General features: G+C 35.0%; 1 non-coding gene across 1 annotated transcript; it reads left to right on the top strand.

Annotated features, from left to right (window-relative positions):
- Positions 1 to 1,001: 1,001 nt before the first annotated feature.
- On the top strand, positions 1,002 to 1,108 carry LOC111876840 (small nucleolar RNA R71). The gene has a single exon (XR_002845122.2). It is a non-coding gene; the product is annotated as a small nucleolar RNA R71 (small nucleolar RNA).
- The last annotated feature ends 10,594 nt before the right edge of the window (positions 1,109 to 11,702 follow it).

Below are 11,702 nucleotides of genomic sequence, written 5' to 3'. Positions count from 1 at the left end.
ACCCCCTTCACATGCTTTACAAATTCTAAATGCTCCTTCTCCAGTTGATTGAGTGTAGCTCGGGTGGGAAATGGAAAAGGTGGATGATAAGCTGGAACGGGCTCAAAGTATTTTTGATCAGACATGTGCCACGTCGTGGCCAGAGGAGTGCCACGTCGTGGCGAGCCTGGTTCAACAATTTTTCCACTTTCGGTCCTTGATTTCTTGGGCTGCTGCAGTTCTTCTTCCAATGCCTCCAGGAACTCAGATATTGCATCTTCTTCAGTATCGATGGCCGTTACGTGAGATTGGGTCTTTACTTCGGGATTCTTCGGGGACAATTTTTCATGAACTAGAGTGGCTAGTTGACCAAATTGTACTTCAAGGTTATGGATGGAGGCTTGCTGGTTCTTTATCAAAGTTTGTTGTTCCAAAATGGCGGAATCGGTGGCATCGTGTCTCTTTTCTGAAGCCTCCATAAACTTCATCAAAATGGTCTCTAGGTTGGGTTTCTTCTTGGCCGGCGGCTGCTCCTTTTGATAAAGGCCTCGACCTGTCTGCCTATATTTCTCTTCTTTTTGCTTCTTATACTCTCATATGGCAGCCACTCCTTCTTCGGTTTCCTCCAGTCCTCATCAAACTTATCCCCACTAGAGTAGCACACTTGAGCTTTTCTGTTCCCAAACTCATCTACATTGTAGTCCTTGGTCAAGTGTGGACCACTGCATCTCTCGCACCCCACTCTTATGGCATGTATCGACTGGTCCATTTGTGTTATCCGGCGATCCATGTTATTCAGCATGGCCATGACAGCTGCAATTTCTTCAGTTTGGGCCCCTCCACCGCCTTTGATTCCATCTTGCCTTGGGTTGTGGTATTCGCGAGAGTGCTTCGCGAATTCTTCAATTAGCTCCTTGACCTCCCTTGGATTTTTCTTTGTCAATGGTTCTTGAGAATCAAGGAGTTGTCTTGTCATCACATTAACCCCGTCATAAAAGATTGACATCTCTTGCTGCATATTTAGGTCATGTTGAGGGCAATTTCTGAGCAAGCCCTTGTACCGCTACCATGCTTCGTATAGTGACTCCCCCGGCTGTTGCTCAAAGTTGGCTATTGCCTTCTTGAGTTTGGCTATCTTGGATGGCGGGCAAAACTGGTCCAGGAATTGCTCACGCATTTGAGCCCAAGTGGTGATTGTACCCGGTGGGAGCGCTTTCAACCACTCCTTAGCAGCTCCTTTGAAAGTGATGGGAAGCATCCTATGCAAGACTGTGTTTCTGTTGACATTTGGGACATTGAAGTAATCCGTAATGTCGTTGACTTCATCTAGATGCTTAAAAGCATCCTCATGATCTTTACCGAAAAATGGGATGTCCTTGAGTGCGGTCAATATGTGTCCCTTCAGCTCGAATGTGGCAGTGGCAGGTATTGCGGGTTGGACTAAACCGGGACCCACATCTTCTCGGATCCGCTTCTTGTAAGCTCCCATGGACATTTCTTCAATCGCTGCCATCTCGTTCCTTGTCTCATTCTTGGGTTCGCTCGTGTGTTCTTCAAATTCTGGCTCGGTATCGCTTTCGGACTCGGTTTGGACGGGTGTATGATCCAAATGCTCAAGATTTCTCTTATGCCTCGCCGATGAACTTGACTCTCCTGTCTTCTTTCCCGACTTCCTAGAAAAAGCTGACTTCAATTCTTGCAAGGGCGTCTTTTTCTTGTGAAGTGCAGACTCGGGGTCTTCAAGTGGTGGCACCAAGTGTGTGTTTGAGCTTCTGGTCATGAACTCCTGCAACTTGCTAAACTAAAAACGTAAAACTGAACTAAAATAAGAAAAATTAACTAAAAACTAAAAATTTAGTTTTCTATCTGTCCACGTCGTGGCAGGTATTACGCCACGTCGTGGACTCTGTGTCTGACAGAAAATTTTTATTTTGCTGAAAAATTAACTTTTTGTGGTTTTTATTTCACAAAAAGGATCGATCAATTTAATGCAAATAAATAAGCTAAAAACTAAGCCGTTCCCCGGCAATGGCGTCAAAAACTTGATGTGCACAAAAGTACTCACTAATTTTAATATTTATAACCTAACAAACTTAACTAACTATGCACTTTATAGGCAGTGTACCTAGTCAGATTACAGTATAGCTTGGGTAAGTCGGGTGTCGATCACAGGGAACGGTGTTCTAATTAATTTACTTACTATTAAATTAAGCTAATTTATTAACAAGTTTAAAAGGGGTTTTATCTGGTTTTACAAGATCAGATGAACTTAAATCAAATTCAATAAAAACACTCTCTTGTTTAGTTTGAATCCACTTCTGCCTAATGGCTAGCTAATGATTACGGATTATTGAGTTGGTTTTTAGTTGTATTAGTAATTTAGTTCTAACTTACCAATAATTAACTAATTCATGTCAAACCATGTATGTTCAAACATAATTAAACACAGAACAAATTATGAATGTAAATCTGCTATGTAAGATTTGTTGTATAAACGCAATTATGATCACAATACACGTTCTCTAGCACAGCTAAGCTTTATTTATTCTAATTACTAACTAAGAGTCGTCAATCCTAGCTCTAACAATTCAATGTTCACTAAATCATTAGGTAAACAGGTTCATGCAGTTTAATGGTCACTAAGCTACACAGAACAAGCAATCAAGCAATTAGATAAACAAATAATAACATGCTAGGTTATTCAAATCAAACACAAGCAATTTTTACCAACTAAACTTAATCCATAAGCATATAACTATTCATAAGTTTAAAGCTTCATCTAGCTAAACAAGAGTAGCTAGATTCAGCTGCTCATCATAGCAACTAGACCAACACAGCTAAAAATTATGAAAGACATGTTCTTATTTAACTAAAATATAAACCTTTACTCCTTTTTGGTGTTGAAAACCCTCTTCCAGAACCTTTCTTTCGCTCTGAATCGTCTCCTGGAACTCTTTTCTTCTACCAAAAGCTTCTCTCTTTCGTAATAATCAGGAGCACTTATATAATCTTCAAAAACCCGTGCCACGTCGTGGCCAGATGTGCCACGTCGTGGGCTTCAAGCAATTCGTATCCTCCAAGGAAATCCTCCGCATCGCGATGTCTATCTTCTGGAACACCCGTGCCACGTCGTGGGCTTCATCGCCACGTCGTGAATTAAGTGTTTATCGTGAATTTATTATTTTCTTGTCTTTCAAGCCTCCCATGTTCCACATTTTGGCACTTTTGGTCCCTCTCTTCGAGAATCCTTTATATTGACTGAAAATAACAATTTAAAATTATAAGTATCATTATTCTGAACATATTATCAATTTATTAATAAAAATGTATTTAAATATTGCCTAAAAATAAGTATAAATATGGCAATATCACCCAAGTATCTCAGATTCTAAAAAAAATAATAAATAAGTCTGTGAAAGAAAATCTTACAGGTCCATAAGGCCAGTACAAACCATGACTTTGTTGACCAAGATGATTCCCATGAACTCCAAAGGACCTTGCTAGGAAACGTACCTGTTAATGTTAAACATGTAGATTTGGAATCAATGAGGAAGATTGTATGAGTGATGACTAAAAACACATAAATGCAGTTGATAAAACACTAACTGATGGTGATTTTACATGAAGTATTTACATCTCCAAAAGAATTTCAAACCGTAGAATAGATAACAATCATGCAACTGATCACTGGAGAAGTTTTCTACAAACTTCACTGTAACATAGACTTCACCAATTATAACAATCATGTACCTGATCATCGGAGAAGTTTTCTACAAACTTTACTGTAACATAAACTTCACCAGTTATTACTCATCAATATTCAATAATTACCTGCAAACTTCACCATAAGAACTGTATCACCTTCCTTATATGAGTATTTAATAATTCTTGAAGCAATAACTACATGACTAGATGGAATGATGGGGTTGCTGGACAGATGATTCCATAGATCTTTCCTCTTCTTATGTCTGCCTAGAAAGTTGCTCCTTTCCTTGCTTGTGACATATCCAACACTATCATTTGGCAAGTTATTGCTAATCAGATGTGATGATAGAAGAGCAACCAGGAAAGAAAAAGGGCTAATTAGTTAACCAAAATTCTCAACTAAAGATAGATTTAACCATGAATCCATGTGTACACTGACAACACAATGTAAACAGAGCTTCACAAGACCCTATACAAAATACAATTCAGATTCAAAAGTTAAATGTAGAAAAAAGGAAAAAAAAAAGAAATATCTCGACATCTATAAAGAAATCAGAGGCATAAAGAGCACTCATTACCACTATTAAGTTCTAACTGTTGGTATGTGATCACTTATAGCTCTGAGGTAACCTGTGGACATCCACCCTTCTACCACCCAGATGAGTATGCAGTCGCAATCAATTCCATCTGATCAAGTTAAAAAAAAGTGCTAATAAAAAAAGTTCATTCTGTCAACGAAATCCGGAATAAAAAATAGGGTTTTAGATACAACTTGATGTGGAGGTAACGAAAGAGCTGAGTGGTTTTGGGTGTAATCAAAGGAAGTGATCCAATTACATCTGAGGTTGTATACATTTATTGGCAAACTACCGGACAATTGATGGATGTTCAAATTAAACCCAACCCTAATCCAAATTGATAGAAATTAGCAGCAGCATACTCAAAAATTAAAATCAAATAGGCAAGAAACATGAATAACCAAAACGAACCTACTTCTAAAAGGAAGCAAACAACCAATTTAAAGCCTAAATTATACAACTTAAAAAGAAAAAGAGTGGTTGGGTTTTACTTGAGAAGCTTTTTACTGGGAAGGGCGATTGAATCTCCATTACTCAGTTAAGTTGAATAAGTTGTAGATAGCAAAGTTAACACTTGTTTTGGTCTTTGACTAATCAATTTGCATTAACAACTGGAAGGGAATATTGACCTGCGCCGATAGTGATGAGAAAGATATGATTATCATACAAAGGAAATAGTGATATGAGACTGTAAACATTACCTATTGACAACACATAGAAGAAGAGACGAAAGGCTACACCTGCAACATACAGTAGAAAGAAGAAGGATAAAATAGGAAGGAAGACATAAAACAATAGAAGCGATGGAGGAAGAAATCGAGGAACTCTTTAGCAGGGCAAGTGTTACATACCTCGAGCAAAATCACTGAGAGCAGTGGAAGGAACTGGAAGGCAGAGGAATGGTCGACCAGATTTAAGCGGGGGCAAGATGAGAGCAGGAAGAAACGATCTATGAAATCAGTGGCGGTGGGGTATTTAGATAGAGATAGAGGAGTCGATAAGGGGAAGCACGACTCAGAGGCGGTCGAGTGTGGGGAAGGTGGAGGAGACATTGAGTTGGAGGCGGTTAGAGAGTTTCTCGAAGAACGTATGTACATCAGTCGAGTTAACCTTTTTTTTCAAATGAGGCAGAGGGAGAGGCAGTGGTGGCCGTCTGATTAAAAGATACGTAGGAGCGGGTGGAGCGGAGTAAGGAGGCGGTAGAAGATGAGAGAGTCAATCGTTGTGTGTTCGGAAGAGGAGAAAGAGCGATGGAAAGTCCTGGAACGATAAAAGGATCGATAAAGGCGGTGACAGTAAGACTATTGGTATTGGCTTCTTTAGGCGGTGGACGGTGGAAGGATCGGGAAGTGTTCCAAGGAACGAAGCGGTGAATACTCACACTAATCTCATTGTTATTGGTTAAATTGGCCGTGGAATCAGGCAGAGAACACATTGTTGTTACTGTCACCCACTCCACTGTCCAAAATTTATGAAAAAGATAAAAAAAAAACCCACCAATAGGAACAGAGTACTGTTCCTAATGGGGGTTGTATATATATATATATATATATATATATATATATATATATATATATATATATATATATATATATATATTAAAATTTATAATTTTTTTCTATAAAATAAAGAATATTAGTTTTTAATAAATAAAATAAATTGTTGATATTATATATAATTTGCATAATAAAAATTGGTTATAAAACAAAATAATAAAAGCTTTGGATTGTTTGGGTTGATAACAAAGATAGTCTAATTATTTTTATTGGGTTGTGTATAGATATTAAAAAGTTGGGTTGTTATGATCATTACTAGGTGTGAGACTCATGTATTAAATGAGTTTAATTAAAAAAAATTAAATTTGAAATTTTAACAATTTGAAAAAGTTTGAATTTATAAGAAAAATGAGAAAAAATTTAAATAATTAAAATTAGTAAGGCTTTAATGTATTGAATACATTACATATATATAAACCATTTCTAATAAATACTTTACATATATATTACCTTACATATTGAATATGAAATTTTAATTTAATAAAATGAAAAATACAATAAAATGACAAGTGGAAAATAGAAAATTTAAAAATTCTAGAAAATGTCATGTGTCCAAATGAATGACAAGATGACATGTGGCAAAAAACATTCATTTATTATAGTAGATTTATTATAGTAGATTTATGGTAGTTATATAACCCTTTATAAAATGATAAATCCTAAGCATCGAAGAAGAAAATGGAGGAAATAGATGCCTTGGCGGAAACAAGAGACCTGATACCTCATGAATTGGGAACAAGAACTAACTGTCACAGAAAAGTTGTTGAATTTGAAAAATTAGCAACAATGGACTTAAAACAAAGATCCAGGATAAAATGGATGGTGGATAGGGATGAGAACTCTTCATTCTTCCACAGATATGTGAACAACAGATGCCGCAAGAACCAAATACAAGGAATAACAGTTGATGGTTTGTGGATTACTAATCCATCCCAAATAAAAATAGAGATTCATTCCTTTTTTGCAGATAAATTCAAAGAGAGATGGAGATCTAGACCAAAACTAATTAATCACAGATTTAAAAAGATGTCCCAAGAAATTCGAGATATGTTGGAGGCGGAGATTGGGGTGGAGGAGATTAAATTGGCGGTCAGCTCCTGTGGCAGTGATAAGGCACCGGGGCCCGACGGTTTTACGTTTAAGTTTTTTAAAACGTATTGGGACTTGGTGAAAGATGACATTGTGGAGTTTGTAAAATACTTTGAAACATTGGGAAAATTTTCAAACGGATGTAACTCTTCATTTATATCCCTAGCAGCAAAGGTGAAAGACCCATTATCCCTTAAAGATTACCGTCCAATAAATTTCATAGGAGCCCTATACAAAATAATAGCAAAGATCCTTGCTAATCGGATGAGGAAACACATCGGTGGGTGTATCAATGAAGTCCATTCAGCTTTCTTCACTACTAGAAAAAGGCCTTTTACGACGCTCATTGCGCGTCGTAAAACGCTCAGACGACGCGCAAATGCGTGTCAAGGAAGGCCCTGTCATAAAGAGAGACGACGCGCATTTACAACGCGCATTTACGACGCGCGGTTACGACACGCAATGCGTATCAAGGAAGGCCCTGTCATAAAGGAAGACGACACGCATTCGCGTGTCGTAACCTTACGACGCGCGTGTTAATGACACGCAATGCGTATCAAGAAAGCCCCTGTCAAGAAAGGCCATGTCATAAATGAAGATGACATACATTTTTGCGTATCGTAAATTTAAATGTTTAAAAAAAATAAATTTATATATTTATTAATTTTTAAATTAAATTTTCATTTAATTTCTTATAATAGAAATAAAATACCATATACAAAAAATACAATCCATTGCATAATATAAAATAAATTGCACAAATTATAATGTCATACAAAGAATCATTCAAATGTTAAACAAAAATAATACATTGCTAACATGTGTTATACATTCCTATAAAACTAACAAATAATCATACAACTCTGTTTCTTACTGGAAAGGAATGCCAAACATGATTACAAGTCTCCCTTAATCTTGATTATAATCAAATGTATCTTTAATTGTTTATATAAATGAAGCTTAAATGATGTCTTTAAATAATGAACACAATAAATGTTATAAACCTTTTGAGGCCCCATAACATCAGGATCTGAGTTTTCTATTTCAACTGCAGGACTACCGTTAGTTTAAGGATCACTTTTTGGACGCTTTTTCTTCTGCATACATTAACAAACATGTTAACTTTCAAGAAATATATTTAGTTTTTAGGCTCATAGTGGCATGCATATAGCTGAGGTACTGAGAGAAAGGTATACATACAGCTAGTAAGACATCCAGACTATCCATAACAGGTGGTTTCAAATTTTCATAATCAACTGCATTGTAAGATAACATGAACACAAGAAAGGTAATCAAAGGTTAAAATATTACATATTTACATGTTAAAAGTGTAAAGAAAAGATGATGTGGTTACACAGCTTACCATCAGAATTTAAGAGGTCGCTACTTAATGTGTGTCCTACTTGTGCCATAGAAATCAACTACAATCACCACACACACCGAAAAGGGTCATGTATACAGAAATGGTGGATAGAAGAGAAAGAAGATAAAGCTAAAAAACTACCTGCATTGTAGTAATAAACTCTTTGAAGCCAAGAAAGCCTTGTCGTCTAGAATCTGCAATTGCCCATACCTTAAGAAGTAGTATGAACAAGCGTAGAGAAATAGTTAGGACAGATTGGGATTAAAAGAGTAGAAAAGCAGAAAGAGAACTATAAGCTAACTTCTGTGCCCTTATGAGCACACTTAGCAATCAAATTAATGATCAAAACTTGAGGAGGTAAAACACTATCTAAAAAATAAATAATCATTTATTTAGAGAGTTGAATGCAAATAATAGTAACATACTCTTATTGATTTGTTCTAAAATCAAGAAATTCCTATGGTTTTGGTCCTAAGAAAGTTGAAATGACTATTTTTCCCTTTTACTTTTAATTAATAAAATATTAAAACAAATATGAAAAAACATAAAAAAATAAATTAAAAGGGCAAAACAGTCATTTCAAATCTTTCAGGGACCAAAACCAATTTTGTAGTTTTGTCAACAAAAAAATAGTAATTTTTATCATTTAAAACTTCAATTCAAAAACACTTAACCTCTATTCAGCATCACTTCTAGGTAGAAGGGTAAAATGGTCATTTACTCAATAAATAACCAGTTTATATGTTCATTCATTACTTTCAAGAGACATATATCATTTATCCATCCAGAAATTTAACAGAAAAAAATTAAAAAAAGAAAAAAAAGGAAGAAAGCTCTTACCTGTTATGCAAAGGACCATACCATTAAGCAACAACCATCCCTCATGGCCATTCCTTGAGAAGAATTGATAGATATAATGTGGAGATATTGCCTTGAAAATAGAAGGGTAATGATATATGATGTTGTAAATTCCAATAAAAGGAGTAGTCAATGTCCATGCACCCATAATAGGTGAGAACAAAAAGCTCGCTCTTGCAGTTCCAAATTTTTGAACCAAAAAACAGAACAACAAGAACTAATGCAGACAGAGCTTCCATTAGAGCTGAAAAGTAAAAAAAACATAAAAAAAATATGACAAGATCTTTATAAATGTAGTTGAATAAACAAAAATCAGAGGAATGATGCACAGATGATGATGAAGCAGAGACAAATAAGAAAGTAGATTCAAAGAAGAAAGGATGGTTTTCATCCATGTTCCAAAAGTTAGTTTATAACTCGTATTTTTTTTTTCATTTTTAGCATTTTTAATGGTCATTTAGTCTCGTTTAGATGGTCTATTCAGTCTAGAAAGGCAACACTCCTTATGTTGTAACAGAGTTGGAAAGTCAATAAATCTTGCCAAGGTATAAAAAAGTATTAAAAATTGAATCTTGGCATACAAAAAACAAAAAAATAATATGTGAAATGTTGTGTGCATAATCTGGTAAATATATATATATCATCAAGGATATTAATTATTATTTATTAAAATCAAATAAATCATTTTAAAAGCAAAAAGTAGGCTACTTACCACATTTTTTGGAAGAGATGTTGTAACAGACTTTCCAATATCTGATGCAGCCATAAGTTCATCAGGAGGAGGCTTTTCATTAAAGACATCCCTACCCTTGGTTGCATCATCAGGTTCCTCTGGTTCTCTTCGGCTATTTTTATTTTTATAACATATGAACAATCATAAATATATGATTTTACTTTTACACAAAATAATATATATATATATATATATATATATATATATATATATATATATATATATATATATATACCTGAACAAATAGATTCTGTGTTTCTTAAAAGCACAGCATAACAAAGTAGGATCTGTCATGGGATCTTTGCTTTCATTCACATTTACAGCAGCAGCAGGAATTTTTCGCACTTTTTTACTGCTTTGATCACCTTGATACAAAACAATTCTTAAAAACCTGTCATTATTTTCCACCTTCCCTAATATTCTGGAAACTTTGTTTGTGTGCAGATTTACAATCTATCACCAATTTATGAATAAAACATTAGAAAATAAAATCTTCGGATTACTGCATACACCTTAGAATTTGAGAAAAACAAAATGGCACAAGGTAAAATTTCTTACTTTAATACCAAGGAGGGTTGGATAAATAATGAAATTAGAGCTTTCATCAAATAGTGCATTTGGCTGTGGGACATTTTCTGTTTTTTCAATTTCTCTTTCAACTGCCATTCTTCTCCCAAAATCAATAGCTTCTAATCGATACAAAGGAACATCGCTTCTTTGAAGATCTTGAGCATTCTAAACAAACCAAAGTTAGGTTAAATCTTCAGAATAGTTAAGGTTATATACATTTAAATGTCATGAAACTGAGGGCAAAAGAGTAAATTTACTTACCTCAAGTGATTCATCATAGACACGTCTTAGTTTACCAGTTCTATACCAAAATATACGTATTCTTCGATCTGGTGATGTGATTGCAAATTCTTTAATTTCATCATCAAAAAAATTAAGTTTTTTTAATTAAAATATGTTGATATTGAATGTTAGATACCTGTTCAGAATCACCCCACTGGCGGAAAGCAGAAAAGGATTGCAAACGAGTTCAAATATACTGGCCACCAACTGTGAGCCCAGGTCCCTCTACAATGAGAAAGAAAAATAGTAAATGAAAATGAAAATAGATTTATTATTTGTCTTATAAAAAAAAGATTTACCTGAGCCACATCATTCAAAAACCCCTCACGCACAAGACCACTGATGACCTCCATTTTTGATGTGACCTTCCTTGAAAAAAGATAATAGAAAAATTAAGATTGTAAAAGTTTAACAAGAATCATGTATATGAGATACATCAAAATTGCATATGAAAGTGAATATGTGAGATCATGGGACAATATATAGTTAGATATTTATAAAATAACCAAAAAAAAGTCGTTACTCTTTATGCAACACAAAACACACCTGGTTAGGCAATGCTCTTAGAGAAATGATCAATTCAGCAGGATGATCATCTCCGTCTCTACCTGCACGTACCTTTCCAGGTGTAGCATCTAAAACCCAAACCTTAAAAAATAATAACAACATCTTATAATATTATTTATCCAGACATCACTTAATGACAAGAAACAAAACAGGGCCTTACTCTTACAGGCCTTGCAAGTGGCTTTGCAGCTTGTTCGACCATGCTCAGTGAAACTGGATCATAATAATAAGTATGAAAACCAAGGAAAGAGAGCACTAGTATAGTTTTAACTTCCATTTTGCCCCACCAACTTTACCAACCTGATAATTATACACAAGTGAAATCCAAATCAAAATCTAAAAACACAAACTCAACTCAATCTAGATACATAATACTTGAAACAAAGCTTAAGAAGTTTTGATGCCAAAAGGCAAAAAGGAAG

Source organism: Lactuca sativa, chromosome 4 (assembly GCF_002870075.4).
Source record: "Lactuca sativa cultivar Salinas chromosome 4, Lsat_Salinas_v11, whole genome shotgun sequence".
NCBI lineage: Eukaryota > Viridiplantae > Streptophyta > Magnoliopsida > Asterales > Asteraceae > Lactuca > Lactuca sativa.
This window is presented reverse-complemented; position numbering and strand designations above follow the sequence as displayed.